The sequence below is a fragment of the Ambystoma mexicanum genome, chromosome 9 (genome assembly GCF_040938575.1).
Source record: "Ambystoma mexicanum isolate Mex_15411 chromosome 9, UKY_AmexF1_1, whole genome shotgun sequence".
In the NCBI taxonomy this organism is placed as follows: Eukaryota; Metazoa; Chordata; class Amphibia; order Caudata; family Ambystomatidae; genus Ambystoma; species Ambystoma mexicanum.
This window is the reverse complement of record NC_090931.1, coordinates 1506375130-1506402756: the sequence shown is the minus strand read 5'-3', so window position 1 is coordinate 1506402756 and position 27627 is coordinate 1506375130.

Sequence of the window (27627 nt, the reverse complement as noted above, 5' to 3'; positions counted from 1 at the left end):
CGTCGTCATGTGAGTGCTCAGAGGGTAGGCACTGTCCCCTAGGGAGGTGGTGATGGGTATCATTAGTAGGATTGTGACATTACTCAGTATCTGGTATGCATGCATGTGCTGTGGCATTTATACTCACCGAGTAGCCATGTATCGCCATGCCGCCCAGCTTCTATGTCCCGGTTTAGGGTTGACATTCTGTAAATGAAACTGTCGTGGGTGGACCCTGGATAGTTGGCATATACTGAGGTGATGATTCCCTTGGCATCACATACTACCTGGACGTTGATGGAATGCCAGTGCTTGCGGTTTCTATAGATGTGCTCTGATGCCCTGGGGGAACGTAGAGCCACATGGGTGCAATCAATGGCACCTAGGACTTTGGGGAATTGTGCCACCCTGTAGAAATCCTGGACGGCAGCCTGCCTTTCTGCAGGTGTTCTGGGCAGGTATATGTGCCTGCGGACTGATGGGCGTGCAGTCATGATGGCCAAGACCTGGTGTAGGCAGCGTGACTGCGTGGCCTGTGACACCCGCCCCACTATGGCACTTGTCCGCTGAAATGATCCAGTGGCCAAAAAGTGCAGTACATTGAGGACCTTCTCCAGGGGGCTGAGTGCTTGGGAGCAGAGGGTGGGTGATGTGAGGTCATCCTCCCACTCACTGACTAGGTCGAGTATTATGTGAGTTGGAAACCTGTACCTCCCTTACACCTGGTCATCAGCAGGCCAAAAGGGCTGGTTCTGGGTGTGAAAATTCTGGGCCTGACTATCCTCCTCCTCCTCCTGCAGTATCCCACGACCACTGCTGCTAGGAACGGTATGTTCATCCTGGGGTCTGAGCTTGCTTGTTGTTTGCGTGCACTTTTATGCTGCGCGGGTCCATGTATGCCTGCTTCCTGCTGGCGTATGTGTTTCCGGATTAGCGCGTCTTTTTTGGCACGTGCGTGTGGCCGTTCCACGCATTTGCCTCCTGTACTTCCCCTCCCACCCCAGTAATACACATACCCCGCTCCCCCAGGCCCAATCGCGTGTAAAACTTCCCGCGAGCCCCTGAAGTACACGTACCCCATTCACCCAGGCACAATTGCGTGTGAAACTTCCCGCGCACCCCCGCAATACACGCTATTTTTGACACAGCGGGTGTCTGTGTTTGTCCCTTTTCACATCATTTGTCCTAGAGGGCCACAGTATGGGACATTCATCAGAGTTGTATATACAGGCTTTTTGTTAGTGCAGGTACGCTACCGCCTGCATGTGTTGATGTACATAGTTGACTTTTGGTTTGTGTCATGAGTGTTAGGTGGAAACCTGTGCAGTTCTCTCTGGGACCACTGCAAAAGATTTAGGACTACAGGTGTTTGGCAGTAAACCCACTTGGTAGCAGTCTGTACCACACAGATTCACTTGGTAGCTGTGGCTGAGCAGTCAGACTTCCCTCTAGAAGAGTTAGGCAGTATGTGGAGTATACAATATAGGGCAATCTACACAGTAGAACAAGCAAGCACGGAACAAGGCTTTGGAGTTAAGATATAAAGGTATTTATTTACAACAACACATCTATAACAAACACTCTGGCACTAATACGGCAAACAACTTCACTCACAATTACTATACGAAGAAAAAGATCAATCCCCCTAACAATAGTTCGACAAGTCTAGATTCACCGGCATCACTTATTTGCAGACAGAGGTGTATGCTTTAACCTAGATGGCACTCTAGTATTCGTTAGGACGGGAGAGAAAAATAAGGCAGGTTATGAAATCAACTCGGTACCAATACTTTACGGACAAATGCAAGGCAAGCAAGGCAGGGTCTACTGCAGATCACAAAGTTCAGAGGCCAGGCCCACTCGGAGAGAGGCGAGGCGATATGTCCCAAAAGTGTCTCAGTGGAAATGCTCTTCGAGTCTTTATCGCAAATTGTTATGGAAAGGTTGGACCAGTTCAGAACAGAAAGTTAAAGAAAGCTTGGAGGCGACCCAATGGAAAGGTGAGGATTCAGACACCTCACTCTATCCGGCAGAAAGGGAAGCCAGGCGGGTACGGTACCTTGTTTGTGGAGAGACAGCTCCGGCGGGGCAGTTGTTCCTGGTGGTGGATGCAGGTCGGGTCTTTGCCAAGAGTAGAGATGATCTCGTCGTCGAAGAAAAGTGAAGTCCGGTGCACCACCAGGGAAGAGACCAGCCGCGGAGTGCTCCGTCACAAGGCACCACCTTTTGGTCGCCGTACAGGGGTAGTGGCTATCCGGTTGCCGAGGTGCTCTGCACGGGCAGTTCGACCACTGCGTCCTGGAGCGAAGAAAAAGCAAAGGTGACTGGTTGTTCCCACCAGTCAGGGGAAGAGACTCTCCGGCAGGGAGATCTCCTCTGTCATCGGGAGGTGGTGAGTCGGTTCAACAGGGCTCCACCGGAGGTGTTGTCGTTGCAGGTCGGCTCAGCTTTACCCTCGTCGGATTCTTAGGTCCTGTGGCGACTTCTGAAGATCCAGTCCCAAAAGCCCTGCTTTTATGCAGAAAACCCCCATTCATTCAGCCTAGCTGTCAATCAAAACACGCTAAGTGGTGAGCAGGGAGGCTCACCACTTGGGCCAATCACACCAGAGTGCGACCGGAGTTGGCAAGGCAACTCGGTCCAGGGTGCCTAAACCCCCTCCCACACCCCTGTGGTAACCCAGACAGAATGGCACCACTTTGGAGGGTCTCTGTACAGAAGCCTGCCAAAAGTGGAACAAAGGGCTCAACCTTTGGTTTAGGAGTCACAGAGACGAACACAGACGCCATTTTAAAAACCGAGTTCTGGCAGAAAATACCATCCGATAGACTTATTTAAGATAAGTAAACCGATGGTATGTTAGAGATTAACAGGAAAAAAGGTATTAATCTCTAACAATGGGAAGAATCCCATAGGGTTATAATCGGGGTCGAATATAACAAGTACTTTCCACTGCCACCAGCCAAAACTCGACGAGGGGGGACGGGACAGTGCCCCCTCGAATAACAGACCCAGGAGTAATCGAATTACCCCTACTAGCAAGTCCACAATAGGATGGTTTGTACTAGTTCTGTTAGTAAATTTAGGTCTAGTAAAGCCAATGGTGACTTTACATGCCCGGGGAGACAGTAGTCAGTCCCCGGGTATGGAGTCTATGATGGAGGTCCGCTAGGACGCCCCAGTGCTACGGCACATAGGGTGCGGGGTAACACACATAGAAAAACATATGAGACCCTATGGAGTAAAAGACCCCACAGCCCATAGAACACATTGACATTTAAAGGAATTACACACATTCATGTCCAAGAGTGGGAGAAAAAGAGTCTCACTCTTGGCAGGATGGAAAAAACAAACTCCAGAAATCCAGCAAAGCTGCTGGGGGACTCACTAGGTTAGGAAATTCAGCCTAAACAGAGAATGCTCCCTAACACTCGCCCCCCCAGACTAAGGGACAGGAGGATTTAATCCACTCCTGGATGAATCTCATACCTCTAGTCGATGACATACATCCTAGAGAGAGCATCAGCATTTTGGTGGTGACACCCTGACCTGTGCTCAATGGTGAAATCAAACCCTTGCAGGCAGATCGACCATCTCAGTAGTTTTGGGTTTTCCCCTTTCATTTGCATTAACCATCTCAAGGGTTGGTGGTCAGTCTGAATGATGAAAGTAGAACCATACAAGTACGGCCTAAACTTCTTCAGAGCCCACACAATAGCAAAGCACTCTCTTTCGATTGTTGCCCACCTTGTTTCAGGATCCTTCAGCTTGCGGCTGATGAAGCAAACGGGGTGCTCCCTACCTTTCCCATCCACTTGGCTGAGTACGGCACCTATTCCTACATTTGAAGCATCTGTCTGCACAATGAAGTGTTGGCGGTAATCAGGAGCTCTGAGTACTGGTGCTTGGCAAAGAGCCTTTTTCAGGTTTTCAAAAGCCTGATTGCACTCCTCGTTCCATCTAACCTTCTTAGGAAATTTGGGTGAGGAGATGACATTCAGTGGAGAAGCTATGGTCCCATAGTTCTCTATGAAATTCCTGTAATACCCAGTGAGGCCTAGGAAGGCTCTCACTTGGGTCTGAGTAGTAGGTGTTGTCCAATTTTGCACAGCTTCAATCTTATTGAGCAAAGGCTTTATTTCTCCACCTCCAACCTCATGTCCAAGATAGACTACCTTACTCTGTCCAATTTGGCATTTACTCGCCTTTATGGTCAGATTGGCTCGTCCAAGAGCCTGCAAAACATCTCTCAGGTGGGTTACATGTTCTTCCGAGGAATTGCTGAACACTGCTATGTCATCCAAGTATGCCATGCAGAAGTCCTCCATCCCATTCAGAACCTGGTTTACCATCTGTTGAAACGTAGCAGGTGCATTCTTCAATCCGAAAGGCATTACCTTGAACTGGTATGAGCCAACGGGGGTAGGAAATGCAGTTTTCTCCTTGGCATGGTCTGTCAGGGCTATTTGCCAATAGCCTGACGTCAAGTCAAATGTGCTGAGGAACTTGGCGGTGCCAAGTTTATCCACCAACTCATCTGTTCTTGGCAAAGGGTGGGCATCAGCCTTGGTGACTGCATTAAGAGGTCTATAATCCACGCAGCATCTAAGCTCTTTAGATCCGGCCTTTGGTACTAACACAACTGGGCTAGACCATGGACTAGTAGAGGGCTCTATTACCCCGAGATCAAGCATCTTGCTGACCTCACCTTTGATATGGGTTCGTACGTTTTCTGACATTCGGTATCCTCTGCTTTTGACTGGCAGACAGTCACCAGTGAGTATGTCATGCTGGCCCCAAGGGGTCAAGCCTGGTGAAAGCGAGAACAGAGAGACAAACTGATTCAACATAGATTTGCACTCTTCTTGCTGCTCGGGTGACAGATTGGAGGAGAGATTTACTCCTTCAATTTTTTCGTCTAAAGGTAAGCCTCTGAGGAGATCCAGAAGAGCTTCACTCTCTTCTTCTTCCTCGGATGATGCTAGAAGCAACGCTCCTACATCAGGTCGGGAGACATACGCTTTGAGTCGGTTGGTGTGGAAGACTGTCAGAGCCTCCTTGGGATTACCCAAGTCCACCAGATAGTTGACCTCTCCGAGTTTACCCACCACTCTGAAGGGTCCCATCCATTTGTCTTGCAAGGCCCTCTGCCTTGTTAGGATCATAGCGAGAACGAGCTGGTCTTGAGCAAACTCAACCATGTTAGCCTTTTGATCGTGCCAGTGCTTGACCAATGCTTGTCCAGCTTTCAAGTTATCGCTTGCTTCCGTCATCATGTGCGACATTCTCCTCTGGAGACCTATCACGTAGTCAGTCACTCGGACTGGCTTGGGGGAAGGAGCACTCTCCAACCCCTCCTTAATCAGGGCCAATGGACCTCTGACGGGATGACCATAGAGAAGTTCGAAGGGAGAATAACCTACTTCCTCCTGAGGGACTTCTCTATAAGCAAATAGAAGGCATGGCAGTAGAAGGTCCCACTTACGCTTAAGGGGTTCCTCTAAAGCACCTATCATGCTCTTCATGGTTCGGTTGAACCGTTCTACCAACCCATTGGTTTGTGGGTGGTAAGCCGTTGAGAACTTGTAAGTAACTCCACAGGTTTTCCACATGGCTTTCATGTAGTGGGACATAAAGTTTGACCCCCTGTCAGAGATTACTTCCTTTGGAAACCCGACCCTAGTAAAAATACCAAGGAGGGCCTTAGCCACAGCCGGAGCTGTAACAGTCCTCATAGGAATTGCCTCAGGATACCTAGTAGCATGGTCTACTACAACAAGTATAAACATGTTGCCTGAGGAGGTTGGAGGATCAAGGGGACCAACAATGTCAATCCCTACTCTCTCAAACGGGACTCCCACAACTGGGAGAGGCACTAAAGGTGCCACATTCTTGGGGCCAACCCTACCAGAGGTCTGGCAGGTGTGGCAGCTCCTGCAGTGTTTTTCTACTTTGGCCCCCATCTTTGGCCAATAGAAGTAGAGAGAGAGCCTTTCCTTAGTCTTCTTGAAACTCAAGTGACCAGCCAAAGGAATCTCGTGGGCTAACTGCAAGAACTGTGGTCTGTTCTCTTGGGGTACTACAAGCTGCTTGTAGTCTCCAGGTGCAGACTCGGTCGGTTCACTATAGAAGAGGCCATCTTCCCAGTGCAACCTGTATTTCCCAGGCTCTTGCCCTTCAGCCTGAGCTTCTGCCTGGTGGCGAAGACCTTCCAGAGTTGGACATTCTCTCTGTCCCTTACTGAAGTCTGCCCTGCTGGGTCCACCTTCCGCCAGTAAAGACTGCAGCTCAGGATGGTCAACAGGATCCAGATCTCCAATGAGTTCCTGGTCTTCCATTAGCTCTTCCTCAGAGTCTAATTCTACCACACAGGGTTGTACCTCCCTCTCAGCCTCAGCTGGAGGTGGAGTTACGGGTGTAACTTTGGACAACCGCAGGGAAGTCCTTGTTGGCTGCTGGTTTAGGGGTAGAAGTCTTAGGTTTCCCTTTCGCTTCTGATTTCTTCGAGACAGCTGCCGACAATTCCAGTGGAGTAGGAGTGATGTCACAACAAACCTCTGCGATGCCTATGGGTACCTCCGTCCTCAAGCACCAGTGAAGAATAGAATAATTTACTCCCTCACCAGTTATTGAGGCCACAGGTGAAAAAGGGTCGGGAACACGGGTACCAGGTGCTGCAAAGGAAAAGCAGGTGAGTGTGAGTACAAGGCAGTAACTTGGGAATGATCAATACTCAAGACAATGGAGTGGGACCTACCTAACAGGGAGGACAACCAGGACGGGAAGACAGCCGGGGAAGTTGGGGTTCAGGACCCCCTCACTTAGGGGCTGGACGTGGTGCTGAGCCGAAGTCCAAACCAAACAACCTTGAGCCAGGGAGTTCCAGAAGCAGTTCCAAGAAATGTCCAAAGCCAAAGGGTCCAAGATCCGTCCGAGGAAGGTAATACTTGAAAGTTCCAAAAGCAAGTCCGAAATCCATAAGAAGCAGGTCCAATGATGCAAGCCAGAGAGTCCCAAAATCTGCTAGACAATAGTTCAGGCAACCAAATCCAAGGAGCAGGCAAAACAGTCCAGAAATATCAGAAGCCAGGGTTCAAAAGCCGGAGGGTCAAGAGCCAGGAAAACACAACGCCACTCAAATTGCTGAGAACAGCTGAGAAGCGCGGAAACTCAGCTTCAGTGTTCTTTTAAACCGGTGTTTGGGTCATGTGATCGCTTCTTCACTGGGTCACGTGGGTGGCGTCGCGTATCACGTGACCCTCGCAACCGGGAAGCGGCAACATGATTGGTTGAGCGGGCCGCTCCTACGGCAACACGTGGGCCTACGTGACCAGGACGCTGGGGTGGTGAGGCTCAATCCACCCCAGCGCCATCGCGACCACAGTTTCCATGCTGTCGTGCGCCGCCTCCCTCTTACGGGGAGCCCGGCACCATGGCCTCTGAAAGGGCGCGCCCGGTAAAGGCCACCGCCGCAGGTAAGGTGTTTCTGGGAGGTGGGCGGTGTTGCGCGGCGCTGGGAGGTGGGCGGTGTTGCGCTGCGCTGGAAGGTAGGCGGTGTTGCGCGACTCGTAACAGAACCCCCACCCAAAGGCCCACGCCCACGTGGGCAGGAGGGATGCTCCCGATGGAATCGTGACACTAAAAGGGGGGCATGAACATGAGACGCAGGCTCCCATGATCTCTCTTCCGGGCCGAAGCCGGCCCAATCAATCAGGTAGTACAAGACCCCATTACAAAGGCGCGATCCTAATATGTCCTTCACCTCATACTCATCGGAGGACCCTTGCACAAGAGGAGCCGGCGGCAGCAGTGGCCTTGTGAGGGGCCAGCAAGGTTTTAACAGGGAAGTATGAAACACTGGGTCTATGCGCCAAGAGGAAGGTATGGTCAGACGAAAGGCCACTTGGTTAATGACCCTCGAAATTCGATACGGGCCAACAAAACGGGGGAGAAGCTTACGGCAACCAGGTATTCGTAGGTGGTGGGTGGACAACCATACCTTATCCCCAACCGAGTAGTAAGGGGTCGGAACACGATGTCTATTGGCCGCACGGCACATGGCAGTCTGGGCGTCCTTCAAATGCACCAGGGTCTGAGCATGTACGCTTTTCAGATCCCTAATGCAGTCAGCTGCCGCAGGAGTCAATGTAGCGGAGAAGCCAGGAATGGGAAAAACTCTGGGATGTTGCCCATACATAGAATAAAACGGAGAGAAACCAGTGGCAGAATGAGGTGCGTTGTTATATGCGAATTCTGCAAGGTGCAAAACATGGAACCAGGTATATTGATGTTGAAGAGAGAGACAGCGAAGATACTGTTCTAGTGTTTGATTACAGCGTTCGGTCTGGCCGTCAGTCTCGGGGTGGTATGAAGACGAGAAACGAGCATCAATGCCCAAGAGACGAGTGAGGGAACGCCAAAACTTAGAGGTGAACTGGGAGCCCCTATCGGAAATGATTACTGAAGGCAATCCGAAGAGACAGAATATCGACTGAAAAAACAATCTGGCTAATGTCGGTGCTGAAGGAATGCCGGTGCATGGAATGAAGCGTGCTATCTCGGTGAATGCATCCACCACAACCCATATGGTATCATGACCCTGGACCTTCGGCAGATCGGTTATAAAGTCCATGGTTACCGTGTGCCAGGGACGGGGAGGAATGGGCAATGGTTGAAGCAGACCCAACGGGCGTCCTTTAGTATTTTTACATTGAGCACAGATTGGGCAGTTTAGAATATAGTTATTACATCTCAACGCATGGACGGCCACCAACACCATCTCTTTAATAATGCAAGGGTTTTTTGTTGTCCCGGATGCCCGTTGACTGGAGCGTCATGAGACCATTCAAGAGCCTGAATGCGTGTGTCCGTAGTGGGGAGAAACAAGAGGCCTTGCATGAAGGGTAACCCCTCATGATACACTAAATCCCATTCACTCATTTCATCGGAATGCGTAGAAACCCAACTGCGAATAGCACTGACCAGGTCGGTTGAAGGAGTACATAGACAGATAACATGATTTTTTCCTAAGAGGTGTTCGGGGAACACAGGAAGAGACTCTCCACCATGTAGGCGTGAAAGAGCATCTGCTTTACCATGACCGATGCCAGGACGGTGTCGTATGACAAAGTCGTAGGTGGAGAAAAACAGGTGCCAACGGACTTGTCGACTGTTTACGCATTTCAGGTTCGCCAGATCTTGCAGGTTGCGGTGGTCAGAATAAACAACAATTTGATTTTTTGCTCCCAACAAGTGGTGTCTCCAAACCTGAAATGCGTCCTTAACAGCGAGCAACTCTTTTTCGGTTACAGTGTAATGTAGTTCTGTAGCAGTGAACTTGCGGGAGTGATAGGCGACGGGGTGTAGTAACCCCGAGGTAGGACAATGTTGCGACAACACCGCACCTAATGCAAATGACGAGGCGTCTGCTTCCACTATAAAAGGTAACTCTGGGTTTGGGTGTTGCAGAATGGGAGCGGAAGTGAAGGCTGCCTTTAATGTCTCGAAAGCCAGATCCTGTGCTTTCGTCCAAATGTATGGCTCTCGGGGACTGGTCAGGCGAGTAAGTGGTGCAGTTATGGAGGAAAACCCCGCAATAAACCTCCTATAAAAATTGGCGAACCCGAGAAATGATTGCAAAGCCTTAATTGTCGTGGGTACTGGCCAGTTCAAAACAACATCAACCTTGGTCGCATTCATGGACAGACCTTTAGGAGTGATGTGAAACCCCAAGAAATCCACCTCTGTGACATGAAAGAGGCATTTTTTAGGCTTGGCAAATAAGGCGTTGGTCCTAATCCTATGGAGTACTTCTCTAACATGAGTTACGTGTAAATAGAAAGAAGAGGAGTATATCAGAATGTCGTCTAGATAAACTATGACGAATATATCTAGGATATCATGGAAGATGTCATTCATGAATCTCTGAAATGTCGCAGGGGCATTGCAGAGTCCGAAAGGCATGACGGTATATTCAAAGAGTCCGTGTCGGGTACAGAAGGCGGTTTTCCACTCATCCCCTTGTCTTATTCGGATAAGGTTGTAGACCCCCCTGAGATCAAGTTTGGTAAACAGTACAGCATGAGTAAGATTGTCTAGAAGGGGGTTTATTAAGGGAATTGGGTATCGGTTCTTAATGGTGATTTGGTTGAGACGGCGGTAGTCTACACACGGACGTAGGTCCCCTTCCCTCTTGGGGACGAAAAAGATGGGACTGGCAGCAGGGGACTGTGGTGGGCGAATATGGCCTATTCTTAATGCAGTCTGTAAGTAGTCCTTGAGAGCCTGATCTTCCGTGGGTGACAAGGAATAGATTCGACCACAAGGAATTATGGCATCAGGGACGAGGTCGATGGGGCAGTCATAAGGTCTGTGTGGCGGGAGTTCTTCAGCCTTTCCTTTGTCAAAAACATCCAGGTAATCCCTGTATTCTGCAGGTATGCCAGAAGCTGTGACTCTTATGACATGGTTAGGAGGATCAGACTCCATATCCTGCTCATCCGTGAGCTGCAACTGGGCCAAAGCACCCAACACTTGGGAAGGGGAGGTCACCGATTCAGGGTATACCAAGCAATGATTTTGACAGTAGGGGGATTCAAATAACACTTTACTCTGGGTCCAATCAACGATTGGGTTGTGGGTTCGCAACCACGGAAGACCCAAGATGAGACCGAATTGTGGTGTCGTGATAAGATCAAATGACAGGGTTTCTTTGTGTTTTTCGTGGATGACCAGGGTCAATGGAGCTGTCTGTTGCTTGATGGGGCCCGAGACGAGCGATGAACCGTCAACAGCTTGCACAGGTTCCGGTCGTCGTTTGTTAAAAACTGGTAAGTTAAGCGAGGCAGCGAGGGCTATGTCGATGTAGTTCCCCGTGGCTCCTGAATCGATCGCCAAGTGAACCTGATGTGGAGTGTTGCCGGGGGAAAATAGAAGGGCCTGAATATGCATGGGTCCCGCAAATGTAGCAGGTGAGGAGGAAGAAAAGGGAGGACCCGTCCGAACCCCCTCACTTAGGGACGTGCTTTCCGAAAAACCTCCGCCTTAGGTTTAGGACGTCGAGGACATTCCCGGACATAACGGCCGTTCAACCCGCAGTAAAAACATGCATTGGAGGTTCTACGGCGTTCCCTTTCGGTAGCCGTGATGGGACTACGGACCCCACCGATTTGCATAGGCTCGGTAGGGGAATCGCTGGTACTGGAATTCGAAAAGGGAACGGTTCTTTTAGCTTCAACTCTTCTCTCAGCCCTTCGGGCATCGACCTGAAGTGCCAGATCCACGAGTTCGGGATATTGAGCTGGCAGCGAAGGTACTACTGCCAGTGCATCTTTCATCGCCTCATTTAGACCGCGATAAAACACCACAGCCTTTTTATTCTCCGGCCATGCTGTCTCTACTGACAATTGATTAAAGCGAGTAATGTAATCCACTAGTGGACTCTTACCCTGAACCAATTCTAACAATTCTAGATCCCGGGTCTGTGCTTTGTGTCTGGTATCAAACACTCTTGTCATTTCTGTGATTAACAAATCGAAATCATATAGTACGGGACTGTTTGTTTCTAGCAGTGGGTTGGCCCAGGCGGCTGCTATGCCTCCCAGGTGTGAGAGTGTGAATGCCGCCTTCGTTGTGGAATCGGGAAAGGCTTGGGGGCGGCATAAGAAATGAAGTTTGCATTGATTAATAAACGTACGGAATTTGCTGGGGTCTCCATGAAACTTTTCAGGAGGGGCCAAGGGAAACGGTGTGGGAACATAGACCGGGGCAGGAGTCGGAACATGGGCTGGTGGGCTCATCTGGGGAGTGCTATCCCCAAATTCCGGATCAGGAGGGAGTGCATGACGTTCGCTTTGTATGGTGTCAAGTCGCTGATGAATAGCGGCCGTGGCGGCAGACATGTCAGCTCTGAGAACCGTAATGGCCTGTACTAGAGCAGCCACCTGGTCCCCGGTGGCAGCATCCATAGCCAAGACAGAGATGCTTCTCAGTCTGTCACAACGAACCTCTGCGATGCCTATGGGTACCTCCGTCCCCAAGCACCAGTGAAGGAGAGAATAATATACTCCCTCACCAGTTATTGAGGCCACAGGTGAAAAAGGGTCGGGAACCCGGGTACCAGGTGCTGCAAAGGAAAAGCAGGTGAGTGTGAGTACAAGGCAGTAACTTGGGAATGATCAATACTCAAGACAATGGAGTGGGACCTACCTAACAGTGAGGACAACCAGGACGGGAAGACAGCCGGAGAAGTTGGGGTTCAGGACCCCCTCACTTAGGGGCTGGACGTGGTGCTGAGCCGAAGTCCAAACCAAACAACCTTGAGCCAGGGAGTTCCAGAAGCAGTTCCAAGAAATGTCCAAAGCCAAAGGGTCCAAGATCCGAGGAAGGTAATACTTGAAAGTTCCAAAAGCCAAGTCCGAAATCCATAAGAAGCAGGTCCAATGATGCAAGCCATAGAGTCCCAAAATCCGCTAGACAATAGTTCAGGCAACCAAATCCAAGGAGCAGGCAAAACAGTCCAGAAATATCAGAAGCCAGGGTTCAAAAGCCGGAGGGTCAAGATCCAGGAAAACACAACGCCACTCGAATTGCTGAGAACAGCTGAGAAGCGCGGAAACTCAGCTTCAGTGTTCTTTTAAACCGGTGTTTGGGTCACGTGATCGCTTCTTCACTGGGTCACGTGAGTGGCGTCGCGTATCACGTGACCCTCGCAACCGGGAAGCGGCAACATGATTGGTTGAGCGGGCCGCTCCTACGGCAACACGTGGGCGTTGCCTACGTGACCAGGACGCCGGGGTGGTGAGGCTCAATCCACCCCAGCGCCATCGCGGCCACAGTTTCCATGCTGTCGTGCGCCGCCTCCCTCTTACGGGGAGCCCGGCACCATGGCCTCTGAAAGGGCGCGCCCGGTAAAGGCCACCGCCGCAGGTAAGGTGTCTCTGGGAGGTGGGCGGTGTTGCGCGGCGGTGGGAGGTGGGCGGTGTTGCGCTGCGCTTGGAGGTAGGCGGTGTTGGCGACTCGTAACAAGTGATCTCTTTCTTCATCATCTCCTGGAGAGTACCGCGCATGGTCCTCTCTCTTGTGGGTCTGGTTAGCTCCTATAACCGTTTACTAGGAGGTCTGGGAGTATGCAATACAACTCAGAGAGTTTTCAAATCGTTACCCAACAGTACGCGTCCTGGTACCTCACTCTGTATGCTGACAGGTATCTTCACAGTCATGCCGTTAAATTGGATGAGAACTGGTAATTGGGGAAGCATCTGCACAGGCCCTCCAGCTAACTTGGTGAGGCGTTTGGTGCCTTAGCAACATCCTCAGCCTGAAAAAATGATTTATCCACCACAGTTATGATGGCCCCAGTGTCCCTAATGGCAGGAGTCTCTTGACCATTCACCTGGACACTGTCCTTATAATACTCTTTAGTATTATCGGGGATAGAATTATAGACATCTAAATTCTGTTGTTCCCACAACCCCAGAGATACTAAAGAAACGCTGGCTGAGACTCCAATGGGTTCGTCAACTAGCAATAGAAAGTTTCCACTTGCCATTTGGAGTTCCTCCTCTGGAGCGAAGGCTAAGGAGACAAGCTGGACCCCTGAAGGTTTACCCTTACATCTGGGCTCTCCTTTCACGTGGTCAGTCGAGCCACAAACAAAGCATTTACCGAATGCTTTCTGGAATGGTGGCTTGTTTTGGCCTTCTTCCGGTTTGGCACCAGAAGATACACTATTCTGTTGTGGTTTTCCTTGTGGCTTACCCTTCTGGTTTTGTTTGGGGCCCTCTTTGGAATTTGAGTTATTCGAATTCTCTTTTGAGTCTTTTTTAGGCTGTTTTCCCTCATCCTTTTTCTGTGTTGCCCCAGAATCCTTGGGAGTAGCCCTGTTGGCAACCCACAAGTCAGCAGCCTTAGCCAGTTTCCGGGAATCCAATTCCTTCGAATCAGCCAAGTGCTGTCTGAGCTCAGGAGAACAGGCATCATAAATCGACTCCAACATAAAAAGATTCTTCATACCCTCATAAGTGTTCACTTTGTAACCCTTAATCCATCCCTCTAAGTTTTTCAACCCTTCACTCACCCAGGTAGCCCAAGGGGTACCATCATGCTTTTTGAGGGTTCTAAACCTCTTAAGATACTGGGAAGGGGGCTTCCCAAATCTAGCTATCAAAGCTAGTTTCACACTTTCGTAATCCGTCTTATCCGCCTCCCCCAACTCCATTACCACATCAGTCGCAACAGGGGGGAGCCTAGAGAACAACCAGGGAAGTAAATCATTCCCGGTGATGTCCTGGATCCCATGATTGTACTCAAACAGTTTTAACCAATCCAACACATCCAATCTCGGTTCATACATACCCACTAATTCCTTCGGCATCCGGGGTCTTTTGGGACTGGAGCTCCTAGAGGAACCAGAGGAGAAAGAAGCATTTTCTATAGACAACTTTTTCATCTCTAACTCGTGATTAAGTTCTATTTCCCTGAGCCTCAACTCAACTTGCTTCTGCTCAGCCTGGGCATTCATCCGTCTGAATTCGAGTTCTTGGTTTCTTTCAGATTGAGCCAAGAACCGTTTGTATTCTAATTCGAGCTTCATTTTTTCAAGTTCAAAATAAGCAGGGTTACATGTGGGACCTGGTATGGGCCCCGTAGGTACAGCTGGTAAGGCAGGTAGAGGAGCAGTGGAGACAGTTTCGTTAGCCTCTACTTCCTCTTCAGCCTCTTCATCACTATCATCAGAATTACGATTTAGATCAACACCATCACTGTTATCTACATCTGCTGGAGAAGTTGGTTCCTCTGAACCAGTACCCAGACTTTGGTTTTTCCAGCAATCTCGCTCTCAGTTCGAACTTCTTGCCTCTTACAGAAAGATTCTCTTGCCTACAGAGTGCTCGTAAAATCTCAGTATTTTCACCTGACAAGGATTCTTGACTGTAAGCTTCCATAGTAGACATGTTTTTGAAAGTTGCTTTTTAGTGCTAAGCTTTGTGGTTAGTTATCCTAAAGTGTCGAAAAGCACTCTAAACTGTATACTCGATACAAATCCCACCGCTGTACACCAGTGTTAGGCGGAAACCTGTGCAGTTCCCTCTGGGACCACTGCAAAAGATTTAGGACTACAGGTGTTTGGCAGTAAACCCACTTGGTAGCAGTCTGTACCACACAGATTCACTTGGTAGCTGTGGCTGAGCAGTCAGACTTCCCTCAAGAAGAGTTAGGCAGTATGTGGAGTATACAATATAGGGCAATCTACACAGTAGAACAAGCAAACGCGGAACAAGGCTTCGGTGTTAAGATATAAAGGTATTTATGTACAACAACACATCTATAACAAACACTCTGGCACTAATACGGCAAACAACTTCACTCACAATTACTATACGAAGAAAAAGATCAATCCCCCTAACAATAGTTCGACAAGTCTAGGTTCACCGGCATCACTTATTTGCAGACAGAGGTGTATGCTTTAACCTAGATGGCACTCCAGCATTCGTTAGGACGGGAGAGAAAAATAAGGCAGGTTATGAAATCAACTCGGTACCAATACTTTACTGACAAATGCAAGGCAAGCAAGGCAGGGTCTACTGCAGATCACAAAGTTCAGAGGCTAGGCCCACTCGGAGAGTGGCGAGGCGATATGTCCCAAAAGTGTCTAAGTGGAAATGCTCTTCGAGTCTTTATCGCAAATTGTTATGGAAAGGTTGGACCAATTCAGAACAGAAAGTTAAAGAACGCTTGGAGGCGACCCAATGGAAAGGCGAGGATTCAGACACCTCACTCTATCCGGCAGAAAGGGAAGCCAGGCGGGTACGGTACCTTGTTTGTGGAGAGACCGCTCCGGCGGGGGCAGTTGTTTCTGGTGGTGGATGCACGTCGGGTCTTTGCCAAGAGTAGAGATGATCTCGTCGTCGAAGAAAAGTGAAGTCCGGTGCACCACCAGGGAAGAGACCAGCAGCTGAGTGCTCCATCACAAGGTACCACCTATTGGTCGCGGTACAGGGGTAGTGGCTATCCGGTTGCCGAGGTGCTCTGCATGGGCAATTCGACCACTGCGTCCTGGAGCGAAGAAAAAGCAAAGGTGACTGGTTGTTCCCACCAGTCAGGGGAAGAGACTCTCCGGCAGGGAGATATCCTCTGTCGTCGGGAGGTGGTGAGTCGGTTCAGCAGGGCTCCACCGGAGGTGTCGTCGTTGCAGGTCAGCTCAGCTTTACCCTCGTCGGATTCTTAGGTCTTGTGGCGACTTCTGAAGATCCAGTCCCAAAAGCCCTGCTTTTATGCAGAAAACCCCCATTCATTCAGCCTAGCTGTCAATCAAAACACGCTAAGTGGTAAGCGGGGAGGCTCACCACTTGGGCCAATCACACCAGAGTGCGACCGGAGTTGGCAAGGCAACTCGGTCCAGGGTGCCTAAACCCCCTCCTACACCCCTGTGGTAACCCAGACAGAATGGCACCACTTTGGAGGGTCTCTGTACAGAAGCCCGCCAAAAGTGGAACAAAGGGCTCAACCTTTGGTTTAGGAGTCACAGAGACGAACACAGACGCCATTTTAAAAACCGAGTTCTGGCAGAAAATACCATCCGATAGACTTATTTAAGATAAGTAAACCGATGGTATGTTAGAGATTAACGCGAAAAAAGGTATTAATCTCTAACAATGGGAAGAATCCCATAGGGTTATATTCGGGGTCGAATATAACAAGTAGTTTCCACTGCCACCAGCCAAAACTCGACGAGGGGGGATGGGACAGTGCCCCCTCGAATAACAGACCCAGGAGTAATCGAATTACCCCTACTAGCACGTCCACAATAGGATGGTTTGTACTAGTTCTGTTAGCAAATTTAGGTCTAGTAAAGCCAATGGTGACTTTACATGCCCAGGGAGACAGTAGTCAGTCCTCGGGTATTGAGTCTATGATGGAGGTCCGCTAGGACGCCCCAGTGCTACGGCACATAGGGTGCGGGGTAACACACATAGGAAAACATATGAGACCCTATGGAGTAAAAGACCCCATAGCCCATAGAACACATTGACATTTAAAGGAATTACACACATTTATGTCCAAGAGTGGGAGAAAAAGAGTCTCACTCTTGGCAGGATGGAAAAAACAAACTCCAGAAATCCAGCAAAGCTGCTGGGGGACTCACTAGGTTAGGAAATTCAGCCTAAACAGAGAATTCTCCCTAACAATGAGATCGCCATTTCACTGCTGGGGGGTGGGGGTGCAAGGGGACATGAGTGGGGGCCTGCTGGCAGGTGCCCTGCACCGCTGGGGGGTGGGGGTGCAAGGGGACATGAATGGGACATAAGTGGGGGCCTGCTGGCAGGTGCCCTGCACTGTTTGGGGGGTGGTGGTGCAAGGGCACATGAGTGGGGGCCTGCTGGCAGGTGCCCTGCACTACTGGGGGTGGGGGTGCAAGGGGACATGAGTGGGACATGAGTGGGACATGAGTGGGGGTCTGCTGGCAGTTGCCCCTCAGTGCTGGGGGACAGGGGTGCAAGGGGACATGAGTGGGGGCCTGCTGGCAGGTGCCCCGCACTGCTGGGGGGTGGTGGTGCAAGGGGACATGAGTGAGGGCCTGCTGGCAAATTACCTGCACTGCTAGGGGGTGGGGGTGCAAGGGGACATGAGTGTGACATGAGTGGGGGCCTGCTGGCAGGTGCCCTGCACTGCTGGGAGGTGGGGGTGCAAGGGGACTTGAGTGGGACATGAGTGGGGGCCTGCTGGCAGGTGCCCTGCACTGCTGGGGGGTGGGGGTGCAAGGGGACTTGAGTGGGGGCCTGCTGGCAGGTGCCCTGCACTACTGGGGGTGGGGGTGCAAGGGGACATGAGTGGGACATGAGTGGGGGGACATGAGTGGGAGCCTGCTGACAGGTGCCCTGCACTGCTTGGGGGGTGGTGGTGCAAGGGGACATGAGTGGGGGCCTGCTGGCAGGTGCCCTGCGCTACTGGGGGTGGGGGTGCAAGGGGACATGAGTGGGACATGAGTGGGGGTCTGCTGGCAGGTGCCCCTCAGTGCTGGGGGGCGGGGGTGCAAGGGGTCATGAGTGGGGGCCTGCTGGCGGGTGCTCCGCACTGCTGGGGGGTGGTGGTGCAAGGGGACATGAGTGAGGGCCTGCTGGCAGGTTACCTGCACTGCTGGGGGGTGGGGGTGCAAGGGGACATGAGTGTGACATGAGTGGGGGCCTGCTGGCAGGTGCCCTGCACTGCTGGGAGGTGGGGGTGCAAGGGGACTTGAGTGGGACATGAGTGGGGGCCTGCTGGCAGGTGCCTTGCACTGCTTGGGGGGTGGGGGTGCAAGGGGACATGAGTGGCGGCCTGCTGGCAGGTGCCCTGCACTGCTGGGGGGTGGGGGCGCAAGGGGACATGAGTGGGGGTCTGCTGGCAGGTGCCCCTCAGTGCTGGGGGGCGGGGGTGCAAGGGAACATAAGTGGGGGCCTTCTGGCAGGTGCCCCGCACTGCTGGGGGGTGGTGGTGCAAGGGGACATGAGTGAGGGCCTGCTGGCAGGTGCCCTGCACTGCTTGGGGGGTGCGGGTGCAGGGGGACATGAGTTGGTGATCAGTGGTGCAAGCGGACAGGTGGCTTGGCTGGGGAGCATGGCCATGGTGGATGGGCTGCCTGCGGGACATGACCAGGGGTCCGGGGTAGTCCCCTGTGGTGTAGTCTGCCTGCAGGGGCCGTGGAGGGTGTAGAGGGAACACCTGGGAGGACCCACACTGCCAATTCACGTGTAGGACTCCCCGCGCACCCCCGAAATTTACGTACCCCGCTCTCACAGCTAAATCGCGTGTGAAACTTCCTGCGAACCCTTGAAATACACGTACCCCACTCGCACAGGGCCTATCGCGTGTGAAACTTCCCGCGAACCCCAGTAATACACGCATCCCACTCGCACAGGGCCTATCGCGTGTGAAACTTCCCGCGAACCCCAGTAATACACGTACCCCACTCGCACAGGGCCTATCGCGTGTGAAACTTCACGCAAACCCCAGGAATATTGGCCCTGTGCGAGCGAGCGGGGAACGTGTAGTTCTGGGGTACAGCGTGAAGTTTTACATGCGAAAGGGCCCTGTTGAGCGGAGTACGTGTATTCCTGGGGTTCGGGTGAAGTTTCACCCGCTATTTCAGCAGGGTACGTGTATTACGGGGTTCGCCTGAAGTTTCATCCGCGATTTCAGCAGGGTACGTGTATTACGGGGTTCGCGTGAAGTTTCACCTGCGATTTCAGCAGGGTACATGTATTCCTGGGGTTCACGTGAAGTTTCACCCGCGATTTCAGCAGGGTACGTGTATTACGGGGTTCGCGTGAAGTTTCACACGTGAAAGGGCCCTGTTCGAGGGAGTACGTGAATTTCAGGGGTGCGCGGCAAGTTTTACACACGAAAGGGCAACGCCCGTGCACAATACGTCACAGACGTGCTTACGCGCTAAGGGCCTTTGGTCCGATGATATTGAGTACGTGTGCTGATGCGCTTATGCGCTAAGGGCCTTTCCTTGATTTACACGCTGACATGCAAGATTTTCACGTGCCAAATCCCTCCATATCAAGCTGGCCATGCGTTCACACACGGAAGACCATGCTCCTGCCCTGAAGGCCATTTTCCTGCCCCCAAGATCCCTGAGCACGCTCCCACCAGCCATCTGCTGCTGCCTGTCTGCCTGCTGCCCACGTGCCCTGCTATTTGGTGCCTGAATGTCAGCCATCTGCAGGGGTCCAGTTGCTGTGTCCACCTCTGCTGGAACAGAAGACTCCCGACTGGGATTCCATTGCTCCACAGCCCAGCCCCAGGACCCAGTTGCCCACCCACTCCTGCCTCTGGGGTTGCCATGTCGGGCACATCTCCATCTGGCACCACTGGCAACCCCCAGCCAGAGAGGCAGAGGGCCAACAGCTTCACTGCCACTGAAGTTGGTGTCCTGGTGGAGCATGTCCTGGGGCATTATGATGCCCTCTTCGGAACAAGATGCGCCAACAAGGAAGGACGGACCAGGATCTGGATGGACATCATGACTGCCATCAACGCGGAGGGGGTGGCAGTCTGCGAATTCCATCATGTCAAGAAGCACTGGGAGGACTTCAGGTCCAGGACCCTCAACAAGGCCCGGCACCTCGCAGAGGGGGGCCGGGTCAGCCTGAGAAACATCCAGATGAGGGTCCTGGAACGCGTAGGCCCAGATCCTTCGGAGGCAGACCCGTCTGGAGTTGAGCGGTAAGTGGCCAAGCATTGCTGTGTGAGACAGGGCATGTTGCAGTGTGCTGGTAGTCTGATACTTGCCTGTATGAGTGACATAGGCCATGTATGGATGTGTGTGTTCAGGGACATCATGGTCATGCATGTGGGACCAGTTATGTGTGAACCACATGGTAGGTGCATGTGTTTTAATGCAACATGGGGACCTCTATGCAGAATGCACACTTGAAAGCATGCCAGTCTCTGTTCCTGGACATGGAGGGTGGGGTGAGGAATGGGTGCTGATGTCATATACATGTATGGTGCACTTGTGTGTGTGTGTGTGTGTGTGTGTGCGCCAGAGAAGTGTGTGTTTGACTTTGAAACGCCATGGATGCATGTGACTTTGAAGGCAACATCTTGGTTTACAGGGGCCCTTGTACATGGGTGTTGATGTTGATTGCAGGCGCCGGGAGTGTTTCTGCATGTGTGTTGCATGCATTGACCCATGTGTTGTGGAAGGACAGGATGGAAGTGACATTTGATAGTGCCACTCATGTGTTATTGCTTCCTGTATAGGGTATTTTGTGCTGTACCCTGATGCTTGTGTTCTATGTCTCCCTCTAAGCAGCGTCAAGTGAAGAAGAGGGCGGAGATGGTGCTGTGGAGCCAAGCGGCGGGGATGCCTCCACCAGGCGGCGACGCATGCCCAGCCACCCTCCCAGCAATTACCATCATATGGGAGCGAGGGGGCTGGTGCCGCGTCTGCCACAATGGCTGTGGCGGAAGGGCCGGGTGAGCCCCCACAGGAGCTTCCAATGGCGGAAGACGGTGTGGAGACATCCAGGTTGGTGGTCTCCACAGAGGAGGAGGAGCCCGCTACTGAGCCGCACATGGGGCCTGGTGGGGGTAATACCACTGGTGCAAGTGGTGCAGTCCAGGGCCAGGGTCAGGGGGCAGCACAGGTCACCGCGGAGGGGCCTGTGAATGTTGCTGTCCTTGACCCTCTGACTACACCATCATGCACCAGCAGGGAGGCCCTGTCCCAGGCCCGTCCGCAGGTAGGGGAGAGTGCCATATCACCTGCCTCTCCACTACCTACGGGCGAGGGGTCCCGTGACCATATGGGATCCGTCCTGGTGGGTGTCGCGTTGCGCACGCGTGACATTCGTGATGACGTGTGTTCTTCCTGGGCGGAGAATGCACGCCATCACAAAGAGCAGCGTCGTGACTTGGCACTGCTGGGAGGGGCCCTGGTCGGTGGGTTCCTACATGTGACGCGCACTCTGGCGGACCTCTCCTCCTCTGTGGAGGCAATGCGCCGGTCGTTCTCCACATCGTCTTCTGGCCCAGATTCCACCAGGGCCCCCTGTGGACCTGGCCTGACCAACACAGCCAGCTTGGTGGAGATCCCATCCCTGCCACAGTCGGGAGTTGGCGGTCCAGCAGGGGTGGACACCACAACTGGAGACCAGCAGATGGAGGATGTGCAGGCACCATCGGACAGGGCACATGGACAGCAGCAGCAGGAGCAGGCTGTAGGTGGGAGCAATGATGGCTCAGGGCCATCAACATTGGAGGGGCAGGCATCGGCCATAGGGCAGGAGGACCCAGGAATGGGAGTGTCTTGCATGTGGCAGCGGTTGGGCCATGCGATAGATGCGGAGCGGCAGTGGGCGGAAGAGGCACGGCTCACATAGGTCAGGGCAGAGAACTCCATGCGTAGGGCCCTGAGGCGGGCCGAGTGCCTCGAGGCCATTCGCAGGGACCTGGAGATCCAGATGTCATCGTCCCTGCAAACCCTCGGAGACATGGAAGAGGACCGCCTCCTGGACATCGAGCAGGAGTTTGATGATGCCCTGGCCCGGGACATCAACAAGTGAGCCGTTGGACTTGCCCGCTGCCCTTGTAAATAGTTAGTTAGTATTAGGTTTCCTTTCGTTTTTTCTTTATTTTGGACCGCTTGGACAATGTACCACATTTTTGTATATAGTTCTTTTATTAGGTAGTATTTTTTGGTAGGTTTGATTTCTTAAGTTGGGCTCATGGACCCTGGATTCTTCAATTGTACATAGTTCTACATTGGATTCATCTTTTTTAATATTTTTTTTGTGTTCACCATGGAGCAATGGTTTTTACCTTTTTATTTTCCCTTGGATTTGATTTTTTGAACTGTAACTTTGGACAACATTTCTTTTTGGATTTCTTTTGCTTATGTTTTCTGGATTTTCATTATTTATCGGACATTTCTTTTGTTATTCCCATTGTTGTGTGTTTAATTTGATTTACGTTCATGTTATCTTTAATATATATTTTTTTATACTTCCATTTGTGGTATTATCTCATTGGTTTCATGCATGTCATGATATGGGTTTTGACATTCACTTGCACCCATTGTGTGTGTGTGACGGACATGTGTTCATTTACATACTTGCCATTGGGGTTGTATCATGTAATTGGCATTTCTATGTGGGTGGATGCAATACTTGTGCGGGTCTTTGGCATGTGGAGGCTGGCCATAAGGGCCAGGGATCTAGGTTGTGATGACGTGTTGGCTGGGGGACATGTGTCGGGGCCTGCTGGCAGGTGCCCTACACTGCTGGGGGGTTGGGGTGCAGGGGACATGAGTGGGACATGAGTGGGAGCCTGCTGGCAGGTGCCCTGCATTGCTGGGGGGTGGGGGTGCTGGGGGACATGAGGGGGGCCTGCTGGCAGGTGCCCTGCACTGCTTGGGGGCAGGGGGTTCAAGGGGACATGAGTGGGGGCCTGCTGGCAGGTGCCCTGAACTGCTGGAGGGTGGGGGTGCTGGGGGACATGAGTGGGGGTCTGCTGGCAGGTGCCCTGCACTGCTTGGGGGGTGGGGGTGGGGGTGCAAGAGGACATGAGTGGGGGCCTGCTGACAGGTGCCCTGCACTGCTGGGGGGGTGGGGGTGCAAGGGGACATGAGTGGGACATGAATGGGGGCCTGCTGACAGGTGCCCTCCACTGCTTGGGGGCTGGGGGTGCAAGGGGACATGAGTGGGGGCCTGCTGGCAGGTGCCCTGCACTGCTGGGGGGTGAGGGTGCTGGGGGACATGAGTGGGGGTCTGCTGGCAGGTGCCCTGCACTGCTTGGGGGGTGGGGGTGCAAGAGGACATGAGTGGGGGCCTGCTGGCAGGTGCCCTGCACTGCTGGGGGTGGAGGTGCAAGGGGACATGAGTGGGGGCCTGCTGGCAGGTGCCCTGCACTGCTGGGGTGTGGGGGTGCAAGGGGACATGAGTGGGGGCCTGCTGGCAGGTGCCCTGCACTGCTTGGGGGGTGGGGGTGCAAGGGGACATGAGTGGGGGCCTGCTGGCAGGTGCCCTGCACTGCTGGGGGGTGCGGGTGCTGGGGGACATGAGTGGGGGCCTGCTGGCAGGTGCCCTGCACTGCTTGGGGGGTGGGGGTGCAAGGGGACATGAGTGGAGGCCTGCTGGCAGGTGTCCTGCACTTCCGGGGGTGGGGGTGCAAGGGGACATGAGTGGGACATGAGTGGGGGCCTGCTGGCAGGTGCCCTGCACTGATGGGGGGTGGGGGTGCAAGGGGACATGAGTGGGACATGAGTGGGGGCCTGCTGGCAGGTGCCCTGCACTGCTTGGGGGGTAGGGGTGCAAGGGCACATGAGTGGGGGCATGCTGGCAGGTGCCCTGCACTGCCGGGGGGTGGGGGTGCTGGGGGACATGAGTGGGGGCCTGCTGGCAGGTGCCCTGCACTGCTTGGGGGGTGGGGGTGCAAGGGGACATGAGTGGCGGCCTGCTGGCAGGTGCCCTGCACTGCTGGGGGGTGGGGGTGCAAGGGGACATGAGTGGGACATGGGTGGGGGCTTGCTGGCAGGTGCCCTGCACTGCTTGGGGGTGGGGGTGCAAGGGGACATGAGTGGGACATGAGTGCGGGCCTGCTGGCAGGTGCCCTGCACTGATGGGGGGTGGGGGTGCAAGGGGACATGAGTGGGACATGAGTGGGGGCCTGCTGGCAGGTGCCCTGCACTGCTTGGGGGGTAGGGGTGCAAGGGCACATGAGTGGGGGCATGCTGGCAGGTGCCCTGCACTGCTGGGGGGTGGGGGTGCTGGGGGACATGAGTGGGGGCCTGCTGGCAGGTGCCCTGCGCTGCTTGGGGGGTGGGGGTGCAAGGGGACATGAGTGGCGGCCTGCTGGCAGGTGCCCTGCACTGCTGGGGGGTGGGGGTGCACGGGGACATGAGTGGGACATGGGTGGGGGCCTGCTGGTAGGTGCCCTGCACTGCTGGGGTTGGGGTTGGAAGGGGACATGAGTGGGGGCCTGCTGGCAGGTGCCCCTCAGTGCTGGGGGGTGGGGGCGCAAGGGGACATGAGTGGGGGCCTGCTGTCAGGTGCCCCTGACTGCTGGGGGGTGGAGGTGCAAGGGGACATGAATGGGACATGAGTGGGACATGAGTGGGGGCCTGCTGGCAGGTGCCCTGCACTGCTGGGGGGTGGGGGTGTAAGGGGACATGAGTGGGACAAGAGTGGGGGCCTGCTGGCAGGTGCCCTGCACTGCTTGGGGGGTGGGGGTGCAAGGGCACATGGGTGGGGGCATGCTGGCAGGTGCCCTGCACTGCTGGGGGGTGGGGGTGCTGGGGGACATGAGTGAGGGCCTGCTGGCAGGTGCCCTGCACTGATTGGGGGGTGGGGGTGCAAGGGGACATGAGTGGCGGCCTGCTGGCAGGTGCCCTGCACTGCTGGGGGGTGGGGGTGCAAAGGGACATGAGTGGGACATCAGTGGGGGCCTGCTGGTAGGTGCCCTGCACTGCTGGGGGTGGGGGTGGAAGGGGACATGAGTGGGGGCCTGCTGGCAGGTGCCCCTCAGTGCTGGGGGGTGGGGGTGCAAGGGGACATGAGTGGGGGCCTGCTGGCAGGTGCCCCTCAGTGCTGGGGGTGGGGGTGCAAGGGCACATGAGTGGGGGCCTGCTGTCAGGTGCCCCTGACTGCTGGGGGGTGGGGGTGCTGGGGGACATGAGTGGGGGCCTGCTGGCAGGTGCCCTGCACTGCAGGGGGGTGGGGGTGTAAGGGGGTAATGCGTTGGTGATCACTAGTGCAAGGTGACATGTGGCTTGGCTGGGGGGGCATGCCCATGGTGGATGTGCTGCCTGCGGGACATGACCAGGGGTGCAGGGTAGTCCCCTGTGGTGTTGGCTGCCTGCAGGGGCCGTGGAGGGTGTAGAGGGAACACCTGGGAGGACCCACACTGGCAATTCACGTGTAGGACTCCCCTGCATCCCCGAAATACACGTACCCCACTCGCACAGGGCCTATCGTGTGTGAAACTTCACGCGCACCCCAGTAATACACGTACCCTGCTGAAATCGCGTGTGGAACTTCCCGCGCACACCAGAAATACACGTACCCTGCTGAAATCGCGTGTTAAACTTCCCCGCACCCCAGAAATACACGTACCCGGCTGAAATCGCGTGTGGAACTTCCCGCGCACCCCAGTAATACACATACCCTGCTGAAATTGCGTGTTAAACTTCCCCGCACCCCAGAAATACACGTACCCTGCTGAAATCGCGTGTGGAACTTCCCTCGCACCCCAGTAATACACGTACCCTGCCGAAATCACGTGTTAAACTTCCCCGCACCCCAGAAATACACGTACCCTGCTGAAATCGCGTGCGGAACTTCCTGCGCACCCCAGTAATACACGTACCCTGCTGAAATCACGTGTTAAACTTCCCCGCACCCCAGAAATACACGTACCCTGCTGATATCGCGTGTGGAACCTCCCGCGCACCCCAGTAATACACGTACCCTGCTGAAATTGCATGTTAAACTTCCCCGCACCCCAGAAATACACGTATCCTGCTGAAATCGCGTGTGGAACTTCCCGCGCACCCCAGTAATACACGTACCCTGCTGAAATTGCGTGTTAAACTTCCCCGCACCCCAGAAATACACGTACCCTGCTGAAATCGCATGTGGAACTTCCCGCGCACCCCAGTAACACACGATCCCCGCTCAGCGTTTGCTGTTTGGCAGCCCTGTAACTGGTCCAGGGTTAGCGCAGCCCTTTGCGCTGAATTGGGAATTTTGATGGCTTTTCCTTGCGCGAGGGCGTTCTTGGGGGCGTAACTGGCGCTGCTGCAGGGTCGCTGTGCCACTCTGCGCCACGGCTGGTTTTGGAGGCTAAAATCCATGAATACGCTGTGCGCGGATATCGATTTTAGCACACGCGGCTGGCGCAGACATTCGCACGCGGACACTGTGCGGCAGCCACGTGCGCCACTTTTGTGTGAAATTCTATGAATTACCCTGTAAGTCTCCCGTTTTTCTCTCTCAAAACTCCCTCCTAGGTGCGTTGAAATGTTGGCATGTATGCATGTGGGCCCTCCTCTAGTGGCCTACAGGTCATTTCCGGGGGCCTTCACTTTACTACACAGTGGTATCCGATTGTGTGGCCTGGCACTGACTCATGGCAACACTAGAAAGGTTAAAAAAGTGATTAGAATATGGTGAGCATAATATTAACAAGCATAGTATTAGTTATCAAAAATAATGACTCTTTTAATAATTCTTCTGTTCTTAAACAAGTGTTATGTTTGTGTAGCATTGTGACAGCTCTGATGAGAAATATCTCCGGTTTTGCGCAAGCTCAGTACTACTTTTCTGGTGAGGTGTCTTCTTTTCTGCGCAGCCTCAGTACTGCTCTGAACACGTATCGGCTATATTTTGTGCAGCCTCGGACAGCTCTGATGAGAAGTATCTCCGGTTCTGCGCAGCCTCAGTACTGCTCTGGTTGCATGTCTGACGTTCTGCGCAGCAGCCTCGTGGTTGGTCTTTTCGCGCCTGTTCTTGTGGGTGTTGCTGGCAGCCCAGGATCACTGGAGAGGAATCCAACGAAGATCCCTGGAGAGAAATCCCAAATCACTGTGGAATAATACGCCTAGGATCACTAGAGAGAAATTCATCCAAGTTCACTGGTGGGGAGAAATGTCCTCGCAGGGGTCGGAAGAGGTGAGTTGTCTCTCCAGTTGATTCTCGTGTAGAGTCGTCCTTGCTGTCAACTGGACCTGTGTCATGAGCATAGGCGTTGTTATGGGGGGCAAAGGGGAGCAATTGCCTCCATTTTTGCTTTACCACCTAATTGGTGTCCTGTGCCCCCCGCATTGAACTATTTCCAAGGAGCTTTAAAGGTGCTCCTTCACCCAGCTGTCTGGGGCATTTGTAGGCGATTTGCTTACTGAGACTGTCATCTTCTGACCTGAAAGAGACACCAAGGGAAGCAGTGGGCTATGAATATCACTGGGGTATGGGCCATCACTGATAAATGCAGACTCTGTACATGCTGGGCACACTCTTGTTTTCTAAATGTGCTGCTTATACTTTCATAGAAAAAAAACAAAAAAGACATTTTAAAAATGTAAACATGCTTCCTAAACTTACATCCACGAGTTTTCTTTAAACTGTGTATTTCTTTTTTTTAAAAATTCCTATCACACAAATG